We start from the raw sequence: 13528 nt of genomic DNA on the forward strand, positions 1-13528 counted from the left end.
GTGTGTGTGTGTGTATATATATATATATATATATATATATATTATATATATATATATATATATATATATATATATATATGTGTGTGTGTGTGTGTGTGTGTGTGTGTGTGTGTGTGTGTGTGTGTGTGTGTGTGTGTGTGTGTGTGTGTGATTGTTTCCTAATTGTTTTTGGTAACTAAATCCCAAAAGACATTTGATACCACCAAAGTGTTTAAATTCATTATTTTAACGTATGGTTGTTATTTTATTTAAAGAAAATTCAATTTCTGAAAGATGGAGATATTTTATCTGATATTATTTATTTTGTGAGAGAACTAACCTGTTGTTCGAGAATCCACCTCCTAAACTGACTCTCCAACTTAGCCTCCTATTAAACCTCCTCTCATAACTCTCTCCAAATCAAATCCTAAACCTCCTCTCCTACTCAATCTCCACCTTATGTGTCCTTTTAGAAATCAATTACGTGCTTAAGAGATTTCTAAGAAACTGTGAGCATTAAATGCTGCTGTCTAGTAATGATTGCATTCTCTCTCTCCTGGCTCATCCTCACTAAAAAGACACATCTATCCTTAAAGAGTTACTTTTGGAACCCTTACACAAAAGGACTTAATCGTCCATACCCTCTCTCTCTCGTCCAACCGAGAAAAACCCTCTAAAACCCTCTCTCATACAAAACTCTTCATCTTCTCTACCAAAAGAAAATCTCATATCACTCAAAAAGCCTAAATCCCTCTCCTATCATCATCCATGTCGATCACAATGGCGCAAACAGAATAACCCAAGGATCTAACCGTGTTTGTGAAACAACTCACGGTGGGAATGGTTCTCAACGAAGAATATTTCATGAATGGAGCTCAAGACAAAGTTCTAGCAGCGAAGATCGTCCAAGCATTGAAGAACTGTGGACTTTATGATTTTCTCACCTACAAGTACTCTGGAGCCTTTGAAGATGTGGTAGAATTTTACCTACATGCAAACGTGAAGAATGGCCGAATTCTATCCACTGTTGGCGGAACACAAGTTGAAATTTCTAAAGAAGACATCCAAACTTGTTTCAAATTTTCAAATTCTCAAATCCTTGTGGATATTCATCATTATGATCTTCAAAGTTTCTGGGATGAAATCCGAGGTCCAAAAGCACCAGAAATACCAGATTTATGCGATGAGAAAAATTTTTTGAAGCCAGAATACGAGATGTTGTTGGATATAATTTACAAAGCCCTGGATCACAAATTGGGAACTTTGAATAAATTCTCTGCTCCATATATTTGCTTGATGAATGGAATCATGAGTGGAATCAAGTTCAATTGGGTGAATTACATTTTCACCAAAATTATAGGCTTTATTCTTGCCGCAAAGCCAGTTGGAAGCCCACTCAAAGGAGATCAATTTCTTCAAGGTGTAGGCTATGGACTTGTCATTGGAGAAATTTTGAGGAAGAAGAAAATACCTTTGAGAAAACACAAAAGTGTTGGAATCTATAGGTATCTATTCATGACGTTTTCACCAGACTATGGGAAGAAGAGTCAAAAGAAAAAGGCATCCAAAGGAGGAACTTCTGCAAGCACAAAAACACCTCAATCAAGAGGGTCTCAAATCAGAAGCAACAGGGTTGCCTTAACCGCAAGTAATTTTATGGGGTCCAGTAACCAAACCATCAGAGAACAAGAAGCCACGAGCACAGCAATGCCAATAATACCGTTCCAAGGAGTAATTGACAATGAAGCTCAGAATGTTTGTCATCCGGGATTGCCAATCGAACCCATTGATGACACAACACGGATGGAACTAGCAGGAGTTGAAGTACGAGTCTCCAACGAGTTGCAAAGAAGAATTTCGAGCCAATCAACAGGTGAAGCTAGTGCCGGACCAGTAGTGTTCAACACTATCCAAGATGATCCAGAGTTGATGAACGAGAAGGTCAGAGTTCAAGTATGGAAAAATTGGCGAATTGAGAAATATCACTCTCTCATCCATAAAGCTTCTTCGGAATTGATAGAAAGTGAAGAATTTTCTTTGGAGTGGTGTGGAACGGATTCTATACTTGAGGCACTCAAAATGAATCTAGATCAAGTTTACAGATCAAAACTTGAAGAAAAAGTTGCAAGAGGAAAAGTTGTTGCAGCTGTGGCCGAAGAAAATGTATCTCAAATTTCACTGGCACAATTGGAAAAGTTTAATGAAGCTCAACTACAAATTGCGTTGTAAAGATCTGTTGTGGACACTCATCACAACCCAGGTGAACCATCTCTTAATCTTGCTAATGAAGTTCTTGATGCATTAAGAGAAAGGAATGAAGAAGGAGAAAATATTTCACATGTATGTGCACCTGTGTTATATATTGCTGATGATGATCAACCTACTACTGTTGTGATTGGTGACTTAAATTTGGTCAATATCCCTGTCACTGAAGCCGAAAGACAGACAAATATTGAAACAAATAATGACCAAATCTTGAGGAATTTTGATGGTCCACAAATTGAAGTAAATGACTCTGCCAGAGATGATGTTGACACGGTCAGAGAACAAATCAGAGAAGATGTTGGAGATGAGATTAGAGAAGAGATTGGAGAACAAGTAAGAGAAGAAATTTTGAACGTGAATAGAGAATTAATTGGGAGGGAACAATTAATTGAAGTTGCAGTACAAAATCCGAATGCCTCTGTCAAAAGTACTGCAAACTTCCAATCCCCACTAGAAGACAGACCATTGTCTGAGCAACCTATTCTTTCAAATCCAAGTTTCTCCCAAGATATTGACAATTATCAAGGAGAAGAGGAAGTCAATACAGAAGGAGAAACCCGTGACAAAGAAGCCAGTTGTCAAGAAAATACCACCATGGTCGAATCATCTTAAGGAAGAAGCTTATAACTTGTGGAAACTCCAGTTCTAGCAGATTCTAGAAGGAAGTTTCTCAGATCTCTACACAATCTAAACTGGACAACACACCACCAGCCTGAAAAAGATGAAGATGACCTTTTGACAACTTTGTTTGCCAAAGTATCCAAATTGAATCTGGAGATACAATTTGCCACAAGATCGGAACTACTTTGAGAGATCAAGGACATTTGGCGATGCAAGAATTTAACAACTCAAGGTCAAATTTCATGCAAATCTTTGAAAAGCACACATCATTGGAGTCCAAGATCGAAAGAACAGAAGAGCGTTTGAAAAATAACATCACTGCCAGTTTGGTTAAAGTGATCAAAAATTTTAAGAAAGAAAAGGAGGAAGCCGAGAAGATCAACTATGAACGCCATATGAGGCAACTGAAGTCCATACAAGATCAAGAACGAAGAATTAATCAACTTGAAGTTGAGCTATCCTCCATGACTCAGAAGTTGGAAACTTTGCAGAATACTTCTAACGTAGCCAATGAAGGAATCAAGATTGTGAAAGCCAATCAAGACCGAGATACCCGTGTCCTTAATTTTCTAGCCGATAAAGCCAAAAGGGGGGAAGAATATCTCAGTCATATGGCAGCTCAACAACAAGAATATTTTTTTGGGCAACCACAAGCTACACCACCAAGTGGCCGAGGCCGTGGGCGCTAAGCATCTCCAGGTGGTTTGGATTTTGCTCAATTTTCTAATTCTGGTTTAGGTGCAGGTTCATTTAAGGGAAAGGCTGATGATTAGTTCAATTGCTCCAAAACTGATATACCATATACCGTATGGACCAAAGAACGCACCTGCCATGATCAAAAAGCAATCCCCAGCTGAAGTAGCACACTGGTAAATGAGAAGAATAAGGAAGAACAGAGAAAGAGAAAGAAGATGGATATGTGGTTTGAATTGCAAAAACTCACTGGAACCACAGGAAATTCTCTAGGCCACGGTAGGAGCTTCAATGAATGCATAGAGTGGATTGATGCTGGAGTTCTACCGGGAACAACTTTGAAAGAAGCTTATGAAAATTACCTCGCCGGACAAGTTAACAAGGAATTCTTCTGTGAACGTATCAAGAATGATGTGTACAAGATGAGAGAACACATCAAAGATGTCCTGAAGAACGGAAGAAGTGATAAGAGGCAAAAGAGGTAATCTGATTTTCGAAACTTTGTTTTGTAAAACTACTGTTTCGAAATTATCAAGTATTTTCCCTTATTATGATCATACAAGTTATGTTAATTTCCTAAAGTGGTCTATATTTCTTTTTGATATCTTAACTTGTAATTAGTATGTGAATTAAAAGACAAGCATGTAAAACGCATAACAAAAGAGAAATATGACTAGAATTAAATATGCAAATGCGTATTAGGAACTTGTCTAAAATTAATTCACAAGTCAATTTATTTTCCTAGAAAATATTTGTTAAACTCATCATGGCTTTGTCAAATAAAATTGAGCAAAAATATTTTTCCAAAAGACCTAAAGCCAATGACTGAGTATAGGGTTTTGGCATTATCAAAAGGGGGGAAATTGTTAGGGATATATTGTAATAGTTTTTTGATATGCCAAATTGTATTTTAGAATCCCCAATTTTATTTGTTAAGTCTAGGCGTGTCATAAACCATGAAAGGAAAATTAATAAATATAGAAAAAGGGAAAAATACGAAGAAGAAGAAGAAGAAGAAGAAGAAGAAGAAGAAGAAGAAGAAGAAGAAGAAGAAGAAGAAGAAGAAGAAGAAGAAGAAGAAGAAGAAGAAGGAGATGTATGCATATGATATGTATACTTAAATAAGCCCACACACCCCAACTCAAAGAAGAAGTCATACTGATAATCTCATACGAAGAAACGAGAAACAAACGAAATTGCATGAAGTTATTTTGGAGATCAAGCATCTATGGAAAGAAAGAAATACATCAAGGAGAATGCTACAATAACTAATAATCCGTATAGCCGAGATGGATGAAAGCTTGATGTATAAATCGCAAGGTTTCAGGTTCAAAACTAAGAAGGAGATGAAGTTGTTTCGAAGTTGGAGATGAAGTTTCAATATTATTTTAAGAAGCACCTTCACGTGAAGACACGATCTGCATCAGAAATATTTTAAGAGTCTTTTCACATAGGAGCTGAGCAATGGCTGAAATATCTCAAATCTCAGAGATATTATTTTTGCACCTTCACGTGAAGACACGATCTACATCAGAAATATTTTAAGAGTCTTTTCACATGGGCCAAGAGCTGAGCAATGGCTGAAATATCACAAATGTCAGAGATATTATTTTTAATAAGATCTTCTGAAGAAGCTACAGATCCTGTGCAAAGGCTACAAGAATTCAAATCCGAGATTTGGAATTCAAATTTGAAATTGTCTTTTTCTAACGGACAACTTCTCAAAACCAGCTATAAAAGGATGAAGATTGAAGCAGATCAAAGCACTTCCAACAAGCTAAAAACGTGAGATCATACGAATCCAATCTGCTTGAAAAAGCTTAGTGAGAAAATATTCAAGTGAGAAAAACACTCAGAGCTCAAAGAGAAAATATTCAAGAGTGTTTAAATTCTTCATCATTGAGAGACTTGCTGCATATTAAAGATCCATTCAAGAAGTCTCAAAGTTGGAAGCCATTGAAACTTGTTTTTCTACAACCAAGTGATACAGCAGTGTCGGAGACACTGAGCGTGATTAGTGCGGGTTTTGTGATCAAAGCACTAGATCACGGGATACGTCGAAGACAGGGGGAAAGTAACACGGAGTTGTGAAATCCTGGATTGTCACACGGAGCTGTGAGATCCGAAGCAGCAGTGTCGGAGGCACTAGGCGTGATTGGTGTGGGCTTGGTGACCAAAGCACCAGATCATGGGATACGTCGACCGGATTGTGGAAGACGGGGGGAAAGTAGCACGGAGCTGTGAAATTCGAAGCAGCAGTTTTGGAGGCACTGGGCGTGATTAGTGTGGGCTTAGTGATCAAAGCACTAGATCATGGAAATTCATTGTATCTAGGAACCAAGAAGTGGTGGATATAGTGAATTGCTCTTGGACGATAAAAGCAAGTGGAATAGGGGATTACATCACCTCCGAACCACTCTAAATTGCCTTGTGTCATTTACTGCTTTATTTACTTACTGCTTATCACGTGGATATACTTACACAATCACACAACTCGTATTTATTTATTCCGCTGCGTACAAGATTCTAACAATCTAGTTAAGAGTCTTGATATCTCTATCGCCTCAACAATTGTTATATTCGCGAAAACAGTTTAAAAGTCTATCCTAGACTTTTACCACACCCCCTTTGGGACCAACAGTAACCCCGGTGCCATGCACTGGACGGCAATAATGAAGGTTCTGAGATACTTAAGGTATACTCAAGACCTTGGACTGCACTATGGCAGATATCCTGTTGTACTTGAAGGGTATAGCGACGCTAGCTGGATATCTGATATTAAGGACTCCAAGTCCACGAGTGGCTACGTCTTTACACTAGCCGGTGCAGCCGTTGTAACACCCCGTGTTACGACCCCTAAAACCAATTAATCATTTAACCAATTATCCAAAGAAAGAATTAAATTACAATAATTAATTTGGAAATGGCCCACCATAGTCCGTGGGCCCACACCTCTAAAACCCAACCCCTAACCCTAAAAGGAATAGAATTAGCAAGCCTATAGTATTTAGATCCTAATTAGGACTCCTAGGTATATAAATAGGGGACATAAGAGGCACCTAGAACCCCCACCACAATAATCCCTCACCACACAAGAAGTTCCAAGAATTCCCTTAGAAGAAATCAAGAAAGAAGAAAGCTTAAAGAAAGACCCTTCATAGCCAAGGAATTAATTAAGGCTAAGAGGTAACCCATGTCTCAACAAAACCTATTTTCCTAGCTATGATCTCCCTCTTAGGCATCCTCCTATATTCTTGTGTCTTGATGAATTGGTATGATATTAATGATGTGATCTTGATAATTGGTGATATGGTTTTATCTTGATATTCTTGATGATGATAAGGGTTTCTTGATGATTGTGTGATGTTCTTGATGAATCTTGATATTTCTTGATATTAAAAGATGGGTTACGTTCTTGATGATTTAATTGTGATTAGAGCCCTAGGATGTAACGTGGAACTCGTATGATGCTATTCTTAGTGTATTGGGTGGGAATTCACATGTTTGGGGTGTTAATAATATTTAGAAAGCATGATAGGATATGTGTGGTATGTTTCTCACTTTTGATCCGTTAATTGTCTACGTGTTGCCATCAATTGCGTTTTAAAGTGTCTAAGCATGGTTTCGGGTTCCACAAAGGTTCCCGGGGCGTTATTGGTGAAAAAGAGTCAGTGGGGGGTAGGTGGGGGTAGGGGACCCGCCACCTACCCGCGGCCAAGATGGACGTCGCCGGCAGCGGGCAGCCGGCAGGCAGGCGATTGCCCGCCGGGCACCCGCTGCCCGGAAGTTTGCTACCGGCGGGTGACCCCTCACCCACCGGCTACCCGTTGGAAATTGTCCCACTTCGGGATCCCGGCTTCCCCGTTTATTGTTCTCCCGACCCCTGTGGTGTCCCAACGGACTCCGTTTATCGTGCCTAAGTCTAGTTTGATGTTTCGGGTACCATTCGTAGGATAAATGAGTCTTATATGCTAGTTGAATTGGTATCCCGTTGGCCTAGGTGAAATAAGTATGAACCCCTTAGGATTATTCCTAGTATGAGGATGACCACGCATAGGTTTCGTTATACGTTTTCTCCCCTTTCCCAATGTGTTAATATGGGTTGCATGTGTTTGCTATGTGTTACGCGTGCATGATACCCCAATTTGGTTGCGATCAAATTGGTTATTCCTGAGCTGTGGTTCAGAAGCTGGCTGCGGTCAGATTTACACTCTCAGGCTGCGGTCCACCGTTTGGTTGCGATCAAACGTTTTACATGAGCTGCGGTTCATATTCCTGGCTGCGGTCAGATGACTACTCTTGGGCTGCGGTCCACTGTTTGGTTGCGATCAAACATTATGATTATCTGCGGTTCATCGGTCGATTGCGATCGACCCCTCCGTGTTGCGATACGGGGCAGGGTGCTGCGGGGCCGTGTCAGAGCTATATGCGCTGACCCTCATGTCTGGGCATGCGATTGGTCCTGTGGCGCCAACAAAGTGTGCTATGTGATGAGATATGGATGGTTTGATGATTACAAATGTTGTGAAAGTGTGACCATAGGATACATGCTAGAAAACCGTATATGCTTGGTTATGACTATTGGCTGTGCTTATCTCTATCTGTCGAGTCTGTTCCCTGTGCTTGTGAATTAGGTGACTGTTGACTGTGCTTATCCCTATCTGTCGAGTCTATTCCCCGTTTTAAAAGCTAGAGTCTCTTAGGATATATCTTCATGCTTCGAAATGGTTTTTCTTATATCTATATATATATATATATATATATATATATTATATATATATATTATATATATATATATATATATATATATATATATTGTATTTCAACGCGTTGGAGTGGGTTACCAGCATCTCTCGCTGAACAGATATATTTGGCTTTCAGGCACAGAGGAGTAAACACTGGAGCGCGCTAGAGTCTTGGAGCGTAGAAGTAGATAGTTTCCTCTTCGGCCTGCGTGCCACACTTATGCATTTACATTATTAAGGATATTAGTTAGTTAGCCTGTACACCTAAGTTCTCTAGCTCAGGTGTGGCATAGCACCCCGTACTTTTTATATCATGTTTTGGGATTTAATGAGATTCTACCTTTATTATATAAGTTTCAAAAGTTTTAAAATTTCGGGGTGTCACAGCCGTTGCATGGAAATCCTCTAAACAGACCGTGATAGCTAGATCCACGATGGAATCTGAGCTGATAGCCTTGGACAAATGTTGTGAAGAGGCTGAATGGCTACGCCATTTTTTATAGGATATTCCTAATTGGGAAAGACCTGTACCTCCAATGTGTGTGCACTGTGATAGTCAAGCCGCAATTGGAAGAGTACAGAATCACATGTATAATGGTAAGTCTAGACATGTGCGTCGTAGACATAATACCATTAGACAACTTCTCACAACTGGTGTTGTCTCGATTGACTACGTAAAGTCAAAAGACAATATAGCGGATCCGCTAACCAAAGGGTTATGTAGAGTAGCTGTGGAGAAGTTGAGACGAGGAATGGGTCTAAAGCCCTTGGTATAAAGTTCTATAGTGGACACCCAACCTAGCTGGAACCTAGGTTCAATGGGACAACTAAATTATGGAACGGAGCGTGTCACTGTGAGGGTCTCGGATTCCCTACCACTCCTCATTAGAAACAGTGGCTCCCGCACAAGGTTAGCATGTTAAATGCTTTAGTGATTCGAATGTCGGTTGACATGTGTGAGTATGCAGGATACTCGGAAAAGAATCACCTATATGAGAGAGAAGTGAGGGTCGCTTCAAAGGAGAATTGACGGGCACAATTCTTCACAAACTCTTGCAGAACCAGGAATGGTGACCCACGACCAAAATGGGCACAATCATGAGAACAAAGCATGGTTGGGAGGTTCCTGTGCGAGATATGTCATCGTCTACACAAACGGCAGTCGGTTCAAAGACATCGCATTCTACCGTACAGTTAGTGGAGTAAATGTATCTTCACGAGGGAAGGTTCAAAGGGTGTGACCCTACCTATCCTATGCAGGGATCGACCGTTGAACACAGTTGTTTCTGATTTTAAAACTACCCCGAAAATCATTTTTCATTCATGTGGGGGATTGTTGGAAAAAAATATCTTAAAATGGCATATTAAGTGGCTATTTTGTGGTACAATTATCAGTGGGATCCACTTCTGATTTGGGTCGGGTCAAAGTGGATTCGGGTTATTCGTAGTAAGACGAAGAGATTGATATATGTACGTCAAAGTGGGATACAAGAGCTTTTTTGAAACTTGTAGAATTGTATAGCATAGAGGCTCTCTTGTGCAGGGGGGGGGGGGTGCAAATCAAATTCCAACTAGAAACGAGATCGAGAAGGCTTGATTCAAGCCTGAGCTCGTGTGCGCCGGCACCTGCGGGCACGAATGTCGTCCGGAGATTAAACTCATCTGTTACGGAATTAATGGCCATGTTGAACAGCCCTATATAAAGAGAACTATGAATGCTAGAAACAAAGGAATTCCAGTAACTTTTAGCTTCTTCTCAAAACTCTGCTTCTACTCTCTTCTTTAGCAAACTGTGTTCTTGCTTTGCTTTGTTTGCTGGGTTCTTTGTTTAGGTGCTTAAACAAAGAATCGTAGCACGTTTTATCCTGAGAAACCTAGGCTACAACGCTCCTAGCACTTGTGGGAGGTAGCAAATAAGGTTTTAAGGAAAAGAACAATCTGTTCAAGTCGTGCTAACCCTTACCCAGATTTCTCCACCTTTTCCTTCCCAGTTTTTTCTGTTTTCCTATATAATAATAATCTTTCCGTAGGATTATTATTTTTGGGGCTTTTCAACCTTATTTACCCAACATACACCATCTGTCCCATTTTATTTGTTTTACTTACTATTCATTGGTCAAACCAACTCTTTCTTCTTTATGTATTTTCTTTAGTATTCTTTGATTATTTTTAAATTTGATTTTTTTTTTGTGTGTTTTATAGTACTTTTAGTGTAGCTACTAAATATATAAATTTTATATACTAATACCAAACTTAATATTATGAAAAATTGGATTAAAAAAAAAAAAGACAGATGGGAGCAAAATTGAGTTCTAAAATTGTGAATATAGAGTTAAATTGTAAATATAACTCAAATTCACCTTGCAAGGTGGGCCCGATCCATGGCATAACTATCCCAAAATCAAGAGTTTTTTTTTTTTTTTTATGTGGCAAACCTACTCTTCAGTCCTACCCACAACTAATTTACTCTCTAAAATAGTTCAATGTAGCAGATATTCTGTATTATGTGCTACTGAGGAGGGACCACCACTCATGTTTTTATTCACTCTCAGGTTGCTCAAGCTTGCTAGACTATATTAGGATTGCATATTACTTCTAACAATAATGGGGTATTTGACAAATAACTGTTAGCAGATTAAGTTAATGGGTTTGACTAATTGATAGCATTATCTAATTATAAAAAGATAATGGGGTGTTTGGCAAATAGCTGTTAGCAGATTGAGTTAGTGGGTTTGACTAATTGATAACATTATCTTATTGTAGAAAGATGTTTGGTAAATGAGATGAATGAGATGTTACCTAATAGCTGATTACCTGCAAAATGACCTTTAGGGGGCGTTTGGTTCACGGAATCTTGGATTACCCTAGGTAATAGGTTTACCTTCAAGAAGGTAATGTGAGATATTGGAAATGTAAGATTACCTTGTGTGTTTGATTTGGATGGTGTAATATAATATACCTTGTTTGGTTCAAGATTATATTTTAGGTTATATGGATCAATTTACAATATATATATATATATATATATATATATAATATATATATATATTATATATATATATATATATGTATATATATATACTAGTTTTTCTACGCGCTTTGCGCGAATAGGATAATGCCCAATACTTATTTTTAAATAAGTATTTCAAAGTATATCAATGCAATATTATATAGAAGATGTTCATGCTAGGTAAATAAATGTTGAATTTATTTATTTAAATCGGTAATTTAAAGTATATAAATGCAAGATAATATATGAGAGATTGATTATATATAACTGTCACAAAAATAAATGTTTGCAACTTTGTAATAACGTTAATCTAAGTACTAAGTCTAAAAGCGATAGTCTAAATAAATACTATTTTTTGTTTAAATTTTTCTAATTCTCTTTTAGGTAGCATTGTTATTGTTTTCATCTTCAGTACATGTCTTCTTCTTCTTCTTTTTCTTTTTTTTTTTTTTTTTGTTATTAGTAGTGTGTCATGTGCAATTGGTTTATTGGTAGTATCATAGAGGGATTCATCATGCAATGAGATTATGGTGTATGAAGTTTTAGATTTGTCTTGTTGTGTATATGACTGAGATCTTAGTTGTGGTATGAACTCTTTATCTTACAAACGCATGTTGATATTTGGTAGTGGTAGTTTTCACCTACATGTTTCATGTGTTGTGAGACATCTCATTCTAAATTAATTAAATGCATATATATTATTTTTTGTTGTAGCTACTAATCTATTTTTTAATTTAAGTAATAAGAGCAATAAAGTGGGAAAATTATGATGTGGAACTGTGTCCACCTTGCAAGGTGGACACGGTTCCAAAACTGTTCATAATTATGAATATATAATTCAAAAATTTTGGACATATAGTTGTATAATTATGAACATAGAGTTGTGAACATAATTATGAACATATAGTTCTGTAATTATGAATATAAAGATTCAATAATTGTGAATATGAAGTTAAAAAATGATGAATATATAGTTTTATAATTATGAACATATAGTTCAGTAATTATGAACATAGAGTTCTGTAATTGTGAATATAGAGTTCAATAATTATGAATATGAAGTTCAAAAATTATGAATATATAGCTTTATAATTATGAACATATAGTTAAGTAATTATGAACATAAAACTGTGTCCACATTGCAAGGTGGACATAGTTCCACAGCATAACGATTGAATAAAGTGGCGTACATACTTTTCATCCACAATAATGAAATTATTGATTTTTTTTTTAAATTTTCATTCGTTGTTGAGACAAATTGTTTTGAGAGTTTGTCAATGACTCAAAAGAAGATTAATTAATCGAAAAAAAAAAACTGAACTTAAATTTATTATTTTTTAATGAAAGAAAATCAAATGATTATCAAAGTTCCTGATTTATAATCATTGAATAGTATGTATTTAGTCGGGCTAATTATTTGACCAAAGTTTATGTTAAATTTTATATTATATTTTTTAATACATTTTAACATATACGTAGTATATGTTTAACAATTATACTAACTCTAATTGGAATGAGGTTCGAACCTAAGACCTTTCTTATAGAAATTAATGAGTAAGTTAAGAATAATAAATAGTTAACAGAATATTCCATTAATAAAGTTTATACTAACGGATTTAAGGTTATTTAAGGAAAGAAAATAATATAATAAAGGGTAAATAAGAAAAATCATTAAAAATACTAAAATCAAAATACTATGAACCATTCATTTTAAGAAACAAATAGTACCAACATTTTTTTTATTCCAGTTAAGGGCCTAACATTATTGGCTCTTATTAGAATTGTAGATTGTAGATGTAGATATATATAATGTGTGTGTATTTATTTATATGTATGAATGTATATCAATGCTTAAATATTAAAAAAAAAACTAAATATATAAATATACACATATATTAATTTCATTATTATTAGTATTATTATATTATATTATATTATTATATAAGGATTAGTTAACAAAGGCAAAGTTGGAATAATTCAAGGTAATCTAAGATTACCTAAAAAAATGGGGGTAATCACATTACCTTGAAACATTACCACCACATAAGCTTTCAGATATCTTACAACTTGAACCAAACAAGGTAATATAACATTACCAGACTCAGATTACCTAGGTAATCTAAGATGACCTGAACCAAACGCCCCCTTAAAGGTATAATTTATTTTCTCAAAAAAGCTTATAAAAAAAGCTCATTTGAGCAGCTTTTTGAATTTT

Source organism: Ipomoea nil, unplaced genomic scaffold (assembly GCF_001879475.1).
Source record: "Ipomoea nil cultivar Tokyo-kokei standard unplaced genomic scaffold, Asagao_1.1 scaffold2730, whole genome shotgun sequence".
Taxonomy (NCBI): Eukaryota; Viridiplantae; Streptophyta; class Magnoliopsida; order Solanales; family Convolvulaceae; genus Ipomoea; species Ipomoea nil.